This window comes from Chrysemys picta, unplaced genomic scaffold (genome assembly GCF_011386835.1).
Source record: "Chrysemys picta bellii isolate R12L10 unplaced genomic scaffold, ASM1138683v2 scaf2, whole genome shotgun sequence".
NCBI lineage: Eukaryota > Metazoa > Chordata > Testudines > Emydidae > Chrysemys > Chrysemys picta.
In genome coordinates, this window is record NW_027052709.1 from 372,422 (window position 1) to 384,505 (window position 12,084).

The following is a 12,084-nucleotide window of genomic DNA, read 5'->3' on the forward strand; positions in this document are numbered from 1 at the left end:
TCTCTGTACACTTATATACTCTGTATAACTGTGCATAAATTTCCCCACACACACTTGTGCCTGTGCCTCTGCAAAGCATAAGGAATTTTATATTGATTTGTGAACTCTATAAAACACTAATAGAGCTGCTCCTTTAGCTTTTGCTTAGTTGGGAAAGACTTTGCTTTAGGAGGCTGTGGGCAAGTTCTTTCTGTGCTGGTCCCAGTAGTGCCTGTTCCCTGTCCCTTTAGCCTGCTTAGCTTCTGCTTGCCTCAAATGCATTCCATTCGCTTAGGAAGCCACAGAATCTTATTCAAGTCAGCATAATGAGTTATCTCTCTGGCATCTGGTACACTCATTGTTTTGGGGTTATTTTTTTAAACAGCTCTTGAAAAAGAAAAACAAGCCTCAATGTTATGCTGATAGTTTATAACCTATGGTGCTGTGAAATGCTTCATCAGGTAGAGATGAAGAACATCGCTCTCCTCTCGTTTTATTTTCAAATGAATTGTTGTGCTTTCGGCAGCCTCCAGATGCAGCTTGGTGTCCTCTCTGTGCTCCACTGGAAATGATTCCTCATTACATATATTTAATGCGAGCCTGTGGGTATAGCAGCAGTACTCTCCATTGCCATGTGCCTAGGTGCAACCTCAGGACACCTTGCTCTTCAGAAAGAAGCACATAATATAATAGTGCTGCATACTTTGACAGTACTTTTAATCCCAAAGCACTTTGCAAACTTTTTTGTATACAGATCAGTCTAACCATTGCTGAAACAGGTGCCTCTGAAGTGAAACACAGCTGCTGTTTCACATAGTCCTTTCAGACAGGATGTGGGGAATACCATTGTGACAGACTGACAATATCCTGTAATTTCCTGAACAAACCTTATGGAATTAAGATAACTTTACTGAATGAAGCTAAGCCTTTCTGAACTAGGGTCAGTACTTTTGGGGTATGTGTATTAAAACACAATTGTGTATGTGTTGCTGTGGCATTGTACGTACCTTCTCTAGAAGGGAGGGGGGATGCTAATAAACTTCCTCCATTTTCAGCTTTTAAAGCTACCCACCTGGGGAGATACGCATAAACTAGTTCAAACTGTATTCTCCAGAGACCAACAGACAAAGAAAAGTCCTTTGGATAAAAGGCTGGGCTTTAAACTGACTTGGGGCCTTCTTCCTGGTGCAGGAAATGGACAGGACCCCTGGTCCATGGAGGTCCCCAGTCCTTAGAAAGGATTGGAAGGACTTGGACCACTCAGACATCATAAGATTGGGTACTTGTTCTGAGCTGAAGCTGTGATGACCTGTAACCATTAGGAAACCCCTAGAGTAGGATGCTGACAGTCTTCTTGCCAGAATCCATGTTGGGGTTAATTCTGGTAAGCTTACTCGTACACACACAGGCATTGATTGTTTTTAATATGTTTTCTCTGAAATGTTTTTTATCTTGAGACTAAAGTAAGATGGCATGGGAAGTGCTGTTATTTATAACTGTTGACCATCACTCTGTTGTTAGTCTCTGAAGAGAAAGCAAGTGGGTCTGTTTAGACAGACTGTCTTCACTGGGAAATATACAGTAAAGGCCGGGAACTGTGCAGCCTGGGAGTACCCTGGCCATAAGGTAGAGAGACCCAGGTCACCTGCCAGACTTGAGGCAATGGGTGGGGAGCTGAAAGCCGAGAGTGGGTGCCCTTGCTGACCCTGATGGGAAATACAGGTGCAGTTGCCCTGATCTATGATAACCATGTCCTGAGAAAACTGCAGGAGGAAACTAAGTAGGCAAAAGTTAATTAACCATACTGGAATTTAGATAGTCATCAGGACCACTGACCTGACCCCACTCGTGAGAAGTCATGAGATCCTGAATGACAAATAGGCTCTGCCTCAGTGTAAAATTCTTTGAGAGAACCTCCAGCAGCCTGGTTCCCCCACACACTGCAGTGCGGCATTTATCCCATAGTGAATCTTACCTACTGAAACACCACCTGCAGCAACAGTTTCCATAGTTGTGTCCCATCCAAGTACAAAGGGTATGTCTACACTACGAGAGTAGTTCGATTTTACTTAAATCGGATTTTTGGAATCGATATTGCAAAGTCGAACGTGTGTGTCCACACTAAGGACAGTAATTTGACTTTGTGGGTCCACAGTAACGGGGAAAGCGTCGACATTGGAAGCGGTGCACTGTGGGCAGCTATCCCACAGTTCCCGCAGTCCCCGCTGCCCATTGGAATTCTGGGTGGAGCCGCCAATGCCTTCTGGGTAAAAAAAATGTGTCGAGGGTGCTTTTGGGTAACTGTCGTCATCCGTCCATCACTCCCGCCCTCCCTCCCTGAAAGCGCCGGCGGGAAATCAGTTCGTGCACTTTTCTAGTCAGTGACAGCGCGGACGCCACAGCACTGCGAGCATGGAGCCCGCTGCGACCATCGCTGCAGTGGTGGCCGTTCTCAACGCCTCGCAGCTTATCATCCACCTTTCCCTGAGGCAGATGCAGATAAGTCAGGCGAGGAGGCTACGGCACCGCGGTGAGGGCCTGAAGTCTGAGAGTAGCACAGACCTCTCAGAAAGCACGGGACCCAGCGCCGGGACATCACGGTGGCAATGGGTCATGTTGATGCCGTGGAACGGCGATTCTGGGCCCGGGAAACAAGCACTGAGTGGTGGGACCGCATAGTGCTGCAGGTCTGGGATGAATCCCAGTGGCTGCGAAACTTTCGCATGCGGAAGGGAACTTTCCTTGAACTTTGTGAGTTGCTGTCCCCTGCCCTGAAGCGCAAGGACACCCGGATGCGAGCAGCCCTGACTGTCCAGAAGCGAGTGGCCATAGCCCTCTGGAAGCTTGCAACGCCAGACAGCTACCGGTCAGTCGCGAACCACTTTGGCGTGGGCAAATCTACCGTGGGGGTTGTTGTGATGCAAGTAGCCAAGGCAATCGTTGATGTACTGCTGTCAAAGGTAGTGACCCTGGGAAACGTGGAGGCGATCATAGATGGCTTCGCAGCGATGGGATTCCCAAACTGCGGTGGGGCCATAGATGGAACTCACATCCCTATCCTGGCACCGGACCACCAGGCCAGCCAGTACATTAACAGAAAGGGCTACTTTTCCATGGTGCTGCAAGCACTGGTGGACCACAGGGGACGTTTTACCAACATCTACGTCGGATGGCCGGGCAAGGTTCATGACGCTCGTGTTTTCAGGAACTCTGGTCTGTTTAGACGGCTGCAGCAAGGTATTTACTTCCCGGACCACAAAATAACTGTTGGGGATGTGGAGATGCCTATAGTCATCCTCGGGGACCCAGCCTACCCGCTAATGCCCTGGCTCATGAAGCCCTATACTGGCGCCCTGGACAGTGAAAAAGAACTCTTCAACTACCGGCTGAGCAAGTGCAGAATGGTGGTGGAGTGTGCTTTTGGCCGTCTCAAGGGGAGATGGAGAAGCTTACTGACTCGCTGTGATCTCAGCGAAACCAATATCCCCATTGTTATAGCAGTTTGCTGTGTGCTCCACAATCTCTGTGAGAGCAAGGGGGAGACCTTTATGGCGGGGTGGGAGGTTGAGGCAAATAGCCTGGCTTCTGATTACGCCCAGCCAGACAGCCGGGCGATTAGAAGAGACCAGCGGGACGCGCTGTGCATCCGGGAGGCTTTGAAAGCTAGGTTCCTGACTGAGCAGGGTAACCTGTGACTTTAAAGTTAGTGTACAGAGAAGCTGAACCTGCCCCCGTTTCTTTACCCAGTTAATGTTGACTATCCTATCCAGTTACATACCCCCTTCACCCCCTTCCAACACACGTTTAGAAATAAAATCACTTCTACTTTGTTAATGAACACCGTTGTCTTTATTACTGTTTTTGCGGGAATGTTTTAAAACTGGGACGCAGACTGTGGTGGGGAGCGGGTGTAGTGTACTGACGCAAATGAAGCTTCTAAACTCCAGGATTGACAGGCTCCGCTGTGGTGGACTGGTTGTTTCAACGGAGCCTGTCACCCCTCCTGATCGGGACTGTGTGTATGGGGGGGCGATGTGACTTTGTGGCAGGGGGAGGACGGTTACAGATCCCCTGCTGCGTGGCTCTGTGATCCAGGATAAGGACCGCCGCTTAAGATCTGTAACTGCCCTCCCCCGCCACAAAGTCACAGAGCAACCCACCCCCCACCACAGAACATGAAAACCACCTCCCAGACTGACCAGGGTAACTAGTCACTGCACTGTGTATGTGCCCTGCTGCTGGACCTGCCCCCGCCTATGTACCCTGCCAAAGGTGACTGTCCTGTCCAATTACCAACCCCCTTCCCCCCCTCCTCCAAAAGAACATGATGGAAACAGTAATTAACAGAAACGTATTTTTTATTAGCAACTACACATGGAACTGGGAGGTGAAACTTGGACGGGGGCTTGTGTGAGGCGGGAAGGAAAGAACTTGTCAAATTTTGGGGAATGAGAGCCTTCTACTACTAGAGCTCTCTGCAGGGGCGGAGTGAGAGTTAGCACGGGCTCTGCCGCCCCTCCTTCTTTGCACTTTCGGTGAGGGGGGTATGGGACTTGGTGGCGGGGGAGGGCGGTTACAGATAGACTGCAGCGGGGCTCTGTCCTCCTGCCTCCGTTCCTGCAGAACATCCACAAGGCACCGGAGCGTGTCCGTTTGCTCCCTCAGTAGTCCAAGCAGCGTTTGAGTCGCCTGCTGGTCTTCCTGCCGCCACCTCTCCTCCCGATCCATGTTTGCTTGGTGCATTTGGGACAAGTTCTCCCGCCACTGGGACTGCTGTGCTGCCTGGGTTCGGGAGCAGGCCATAAGCTCCGAGAACATGTCCTCCCGTGTCCTCTTCTTCCTACGCCTAATCTGCGCTAGCCTCTGGGAGTGTGATGCCAGGCTAGGTTGTGAGACAGTCGCAGATGTGGCTGTGGGAATGGGAAAAAGGGAGTGAATTCCTCAGAAAGATAAATGTAGTTGTGAACAAAGAACATAGTCTTTCTCTGTGAACAAGACCATGCACAGCACCTATCACATGCGCACTCAGCACAAGGTCGAATTCTCGGCCTTCGCATTCAGTGCCTGGGGTCTTGCACAGCAGATTTGAGAAGCGGGGCAGGACACCGGAATTTCTGTAGCAGGCAGACATGGTAAGCCGTAGACTTGTGGCAGCTTATAACTTTAATATTAGCACTGGCCTCATTTCACATTGAAAGCAATATCAGTCCCTGCTGCCAGCAATCCTGCAAGCAGGAACTCTGCCCCTGTCCCACCCCCTCGCGGCTGTCCCCGGGAACAATCCCTGTAGGCTGCCCCTCTCCCGCCTCCACCGCGTGGCCGCAAACCAGCGGTTACAGTTCTGTAAAGGAACGGGCAAGCAGTCCCAACAGTAACATTCCCCTACCTAATTCAAAGCAGGTCACCATGAGCGACATCACCCTCATGAGGATCTCAGACAGCGAGAAAGAAAGAATGGTTCGGGAAAGCCTCCAAAGACCAGGGCCGTATGCCGCCCTGCTGTGCAGAGCAATGATCCCTGAGTACTTGATTGTCTCGTGGCGTGGCAACGTGTCATACTACGGAGGACCCAATAAGGCCGCTCTCCCCAGGAACCTGATGCAACGGCTTTCCAATTACCTCCAGGAGAGCTTCCTCGAGATGTCCCAGGAGGATTTCTGCTCTATCCCCGGACATATAGACCGCATTTTACTCTAGCTGCACTGGCAGTGACTAAACAGTAGAGCAGCTTGGGCAGAACAATCATGCTAAACCGGACATTGTTAGATATTTTTTCAATAGTTGCACTGCCCAGGACTGAATCGTTAAGCGCCTAGGGCAAACTAATCATGAGAAACCCATTGTTGTTATTGTTAATATTCCTGTTCTGTTAAAAATAAATGTTTAGATGTTTAAAACACTTACTGGCTGATCCTTCCCCAGATTCTGTGTCCGGGTTAATGGCTGGGGACGGTTGGTAGGGGATCTCTGTAAGGGTGATGAAGAGATCCTGGCTGTCGGGGAAATCAGCGTTGTAAGCGCTGTCGACTGCCTCGTCCTCCTCATCTCCTTCCTCATCTTCCCCGTCCACTAACATGTCCGAGGAACCGGCTGTGGACAATATCCCATCCTCAGAGTCCACGGTCAGTGGTGGGGTAGTGGTGGTGGTCGCACCTAGGATGGAATGCAGTGCCTCATAGAAACGGGATGTCTGGGGATGGGATCCGGAGCGTCCGTTTGCCTCTTTGGTCTTCTGGTAGCCTTGTCTCAGCTCCTTGATTTTCACGCAGCACTGCGTTGCATCCCGGCTGTATCCTCTCTCTGACATGTCTTTAGAGATCTTCTCGTAGATCTTTGTATTCCGTTTCTTGGAGCGCAGCTCGGAAAGCACGGACTCATCGCCCCACACAGCGATCAGATCCAAGACTTCCCGATCAGTCCATGCTGGGGCCCTCTTTCTATTCTGAGATTGCACGGCCATCACTGCTGGAGAGCTCTGCATCGTTGCCAGTGCTGCTGAGCTCGCCATGATGTCCAGACAGGAAATGAGATTCAAACTGCCCAGACAGGAAAAGGAATTCAAATTCAAATTTTCCCGGGGCTTTTCCTGTGTGGCTGGTCAGAGCATCCGAGCTCAGACTGCTGTCCAGAGTGTCAACAGAGTAGTGCACTGTGGGATAGCTCCCGGAGCTATTAGCGTCGATTTCCATCCACACCTAGCCTAATTCGACATGGCCATGTCGAATTTAGCGCTACTCCCCTCGTCGGGGAGGAGTACAGAAGTTGAATTAAAGAGACCTCTATGTCGAACTAAATAGCTTCGCGGTGTGGACGGGTGCAGGGTTAATTCGATGTAACGGCGCTAACTTCGACATAAACGCCTAGTGTAGACCAGGCCAAAGGGGACTTGCTTGTTTTCCAAGAGGCAAAGGAGATGTTTGAGGAAGGGTGTCGGAACAAAAAACAGGCTGAAGTCACATGGCACTGAAAAGAGTAAGTCGGAGAGGATGCTGACATTCCCCAAATGGCCATATCACTGAACATGGGTTCTGCTGCCTTGTGAGTTTCATAAGTCTCTGAGCAGTGTTCTACTTTGCATTGTACTTGGCTAGTGGATCTCAACCTTTTCAGACTACTGTACCCCTGTCAGGAGGCTGATTTGTCTTGTGTACCCCAAGTTTCACCTCACTTAAAAACTACTAGCTCACAACCTCACAATTAAAAATACAAAAGTGTCTCAGCACACTATTACTGAAAAATTGCTTACTTTCTTGTTTTTACCATATAATTATAAAACAAATCACGACCCCAGGTTGAGAAACGCTGATATAGTATATAGAGCAGTATAAACAAGTTATTGTCTGTATAAAATTTTAGTTTGTACTGACTTGGCTACATGAAAGGCACTAGGATTTTGTAAAACTAGGCAACATCTAGATGAGGGGATGTACCCCCTGGAAGACCTCTGCATCCCCCCCCAGGGGTACACATACCCCTGGTTGAGAACAACTGTACTTGGCCATTGTTTGTTGGAATGGATGACTGTCCCCTGCAGTCATCAATTAGTATTCTTGCTGGAGGACATTGCTACTTTTAGAGAATAGTATGATGACTGTGACAAACCCCAAGACGCTTTCCTAGATATAGCCTAAAGTCTATAAGCCCTGAGGGGTTTGTTTGTTTTTGCAACCTCTTTTAGTTTCTTTGCAATCTTTGATGAGTGGGTAGTGGACAGAGTGGTGCACTGAGATGAAAGAGGTGAAGTGACTCTATCGGTCTGACTTTACTCCTAGCCATATTTTCTTGTTGTTTTTTTAAATTCCTCTAATCATTTTGGTTCATTTGATCATCTGCTTTCCCCTGTGAGAACCTTTATCGGTTCAGTGAACTACTGCACGTATTTCATTAATGCATAAATAATGAGTAGAGTGAGATCATCTCATTGATTGGTAGATGCCTCATTATCTGCTGTATACTTGCTGTGGGACCCTCAGGGGGGCCTTTCTGCTACGAGTCTATACACTGTTATTTCGTTTGGCTTGTTTTCTTATTGTATGTGCACAAATAATTCAATAAACATGGCATTACAATTTCATATTTTATACAACATAATCTCTTGTCTCCCCTCCTCCTCACAGTAAGTAATAATATAATTATTTCAAATGTTCAATCGGGCTGTTTGTGGCTGTGTCTAGGCAGCTGATTGTAGTTTTGTGCTATATGTCTGGAATCTTATTCACTCTCTGTATTGGTGAGGTTGATGCTCATGACTCAGTAGTTATGTAGTCAGCATGGACAGACTAACACTCCCTTAAATGGACTGACGGTTATTTGGGACAACAAAAGGGCAACTGAAAGTGGCTTTACTGTCTTTGGAGCCAACCAGCAGAAGGGGTGGACAAAGGCAAATGCACTCATCTCAATGGGATTCAAATGTGTTCTACCAGCCTCCTGTGATTGATGGAAGGCCCAAGTGCTGACTGGAAACAGAGTGTGAACCCCCTCCCCCACCCCCAGTCAGTGATGTGTGTGATAGGGGAAGTTGGAGTCTTTGGTCCATGCTAAAATTAAAGTGTGGGATTTCATAGCGCTCAGCATTAGCCTAACTCTGTTCCCAGTGAAGTCATTGGTAAAACTCCCATAGACTTCATAGGAGCAGAGTTAGTCTGGTTGAGCATTTCTGAAAGTCCCACACTAAACTCTTAATTCTCCAGATAGAAAAATTAGTGCTCTCAAGACCTCCATGTCTGCCCCCAGGCCAACACACCTACCTCTTGCAGGCTTGCTTATGTCTATAGAAGGGGATCCGTTTTTGGCACCTGCTAACAGTTAGAATAGCGCCCCTGCCAGTGAACTCTGATATAGCATAGGTAACTTAGAGGAGCCAATGTTAATTACTTTGGTGTAACACCCATGTCAGTGAGAGCCAGAGGCTCAGCATCAGGCCCCTGTATTTTATACAGCTCTCTGACTTAATCCGGCCCTGACCCATCACACACACAGCAACATGGGTATGCTCCAGCCCTACCCTTTCTAAATGGTGGGCAAGATTTGGATAAGACATCAAGCTGAGCCAACTGACTCCATTTCTATCACAAGGTGTCCCTCAGGGTTGTTTATTGGCCCCATTCCTTTTTAACTTTTTTATTAATGAGGTGGTGGTAACGGGGTTATAGAAGGGGTACAGTATTTCCCTCCCAAAATTTTGTACCGATTTGTGTTGGTTCTTCTTATCACAGAAAACTTGGTTTTGCTGTCCCAAACTCTTCAGGGCTTGAAGCACATGTTAAAGGATTTTAGCTCTCTTAGCCAGCAGGAGTGCCTGACTCTAAATGATCAGAAAACTGAAGTAATTTCCTTTGGCCACAGACCAAGGCTGCATAAGTGGATGATTGATGGACATTATATTGAACCGGTCAGGTTTTTCCCTATTTGGGAACTTGTTTTACATATAATGGTCAATGGAATAAATATAGAGAGCAAGTGAAGAGGAGACCTGTAAATTTAATTTCACGTGGGTCCATGGGGGCAGTTTTATTGCACCAGCTCTGGGCTAACATGAGGGGCAGCTCCAGGCACCAGCACAGCAAGCACATGCCTGGGATGGGCAGCGTGCCAGTCCCCGTGAGGGCAGCAGTCAGGCAACCTTCGGCGGCATGCCTGCAGGAGGTCCGCCGGTCCCGTGGGTTCGGCGGCAGTTCAGCAGTGGGTACGCCTAAGGCACAGGACTGGCAGATCACCCGCAGAAATGCCGCCCAATCCGCGTGACCAGCGGACCTCCCACAGGCATGCTGCCGAAGACAACCTGACTGCCGTGCTTGGGGCGGCAAAAAACATAGAGCCGCCCCTGGCTAACATCTGTGCCCAGTTATTATACAGTGTGGAAACTTGGGGCTGTAAAGATCTTATGGTGTTAGAGGTTGTGCAAAATAAATTTTTAAGGTGAGTGCGTGACTTCCCAAATTATAGCTCAGCTGCTTTACTTATGGCAGATGTAGGGGACTACATTACTATTTCGACTAAAACTCAATGTCTTTACTTTATTGACTATGTGTTCAGCATATGAATCTACAACACATTCCAAGGCTATGTCTGGAGGATCAGCTTAACAAGACACATCCCCTAAAGTTCTCCTGGCTTTTGCAAATCTGTTATTCAGTCCATTCCTTAGTTTTCTCGGAACTTGACCTGGCAAGGATCCCAGGCAAGAGTGTGAAATCTTTAATCAAGCTTAAAACAGAAGATATGTGCTAACAACTGGGAATGGCAGTTGTCCATAAAACAAATATATCTCCTTGGCTTTCTCATTTGAAGAATATCTATAGTTATGAGAAATATTTGGGTATTTTGAACCATATGTTAGGGAGGGCTTTTATGGCTCTGTTTTCAAACTATGCAGATGGCCTCTCTGGATAGGAGGTATGCTGGTATCAAGAGACATCATCAGCTTTGTCCATGCAGTTCTAGTAAGATCGAAGATCTACCACACTGTCTAATTTCTTGTAACCTGTATAGTCACCAGGCTCACATGCTTCTTTCCACTCTGGCTTAAAAACTAGAATACTTACTGCATAAGAGAAATATTTTTATTATACAGGCTGTTACCTTATTTGCCTGATTGATCACAAAAATAAGAAAAAAGAATGTGAAAGAGAAGCATACCAGTCCTGTGTTCTACTAGATCACACTGCTTTTGCCAGCAAAAAGCCATTATTGATATAAGGGTTTTAATATAATATTAATCCCTGGTAGTACTCCACTGAAGACAGTGTGCTTGGATACTATGGAGTAATCTGATTAAAAAACCTGTAATACCATTTAGGCCCGGTGACGGGTTCCCCCATGGGTGCCACCTGGAACTGGGGTACCACTGAGCCCTCTGACCCACCAGCCTGGGCTCCCTCTCACATTGTGCTGCTGTGACAAGCTGCAGACATGCTCCCAGTCTTACACTTCCACCACCATTCATACAGGCAGGGACGCGCACAGCTGCAGTTACACGCAGGCTCTGGCCAGCCACTGCATGAACCAACAATAAAGAGGCTACAGCCAAGATACCCCCGGCTTCCCAGTCTAGGACCCCAGAGCTGTACCATCCTCCCCTGGTCCAAACCCCAACCAGTATGAATTTATTATACAGTTCACCTCCCCCTCAATGTGGAGAGGAAATGCAACCAGCCTGCTGAGCTAAGATTCCCACGCACTTCACTCCAAACTCACTGGTTTAGATTAAAACATAAAATAAGTTTCTTAATTACAAAAAAGATAGATTGTAAGTGATTGTAAGTGATAGCAAACAGATCAAAGCAGATTACCTAGTAAATAAACAAAAATGCAAACTAAGCCTAAAATACTAGAAAGATAGAATATGAATTAGCAAACTCTCATCCTGGCTGATGATCTAAGCAGGCTGGCAGATTCTCAAGGTACAATCTGCAATTGCTTTACAGCTTGGAATCCCAAGGTTTCATACACGGGCTAGAAACCCCTTTAGCCTGGGTCCAGCACTTCCCCCCATTCAGTCTTTGTTGCTCAGTTGTTTCCAGGAGTCTTCTTGTGTGGGGAATGAAGAACAACTGATGATGTCACTCCCTGCTTTATATAGCTTTAGCATATGGCAGGAACCCGTTGTCCTAAAACACAGTTTGTGGGAAAACACTGACATCCCAGGAAGGCATCCAGAGTCAAGTGGCTTGGTCACAGGCCCTTGAATACCTTGTTGAGTCATAGCAGCCATTACTTATGGGCTGTCTGGAACGTTTACAGGAAAATTCACCAGATGATGGATAAGCATCTCCCAAGGCCTATTGTTTTCCCTAATGACTCATTGCCCTGAATAGGCCCTTCCCCATCCACAATCTAGACTGGAAGCATCTTGCCTAGTGGGCATCACCCAGGTGTAACTATATTTGAAATACAGATACATAGTCAATATTCATAACTTCAGATACAAAAATGATAGATGCATACAAATAAGATAATCATATTCAGCAAATCATATCTTTTCCAATGACATCTCACATGACCTGTCTCATACAATCATACCATAATTGTATCCAAATAATGCCACTGTGAAGAATATGGGATGCAGTGTGACAGGGCCATTTAGATTTTTCATTTGATTTT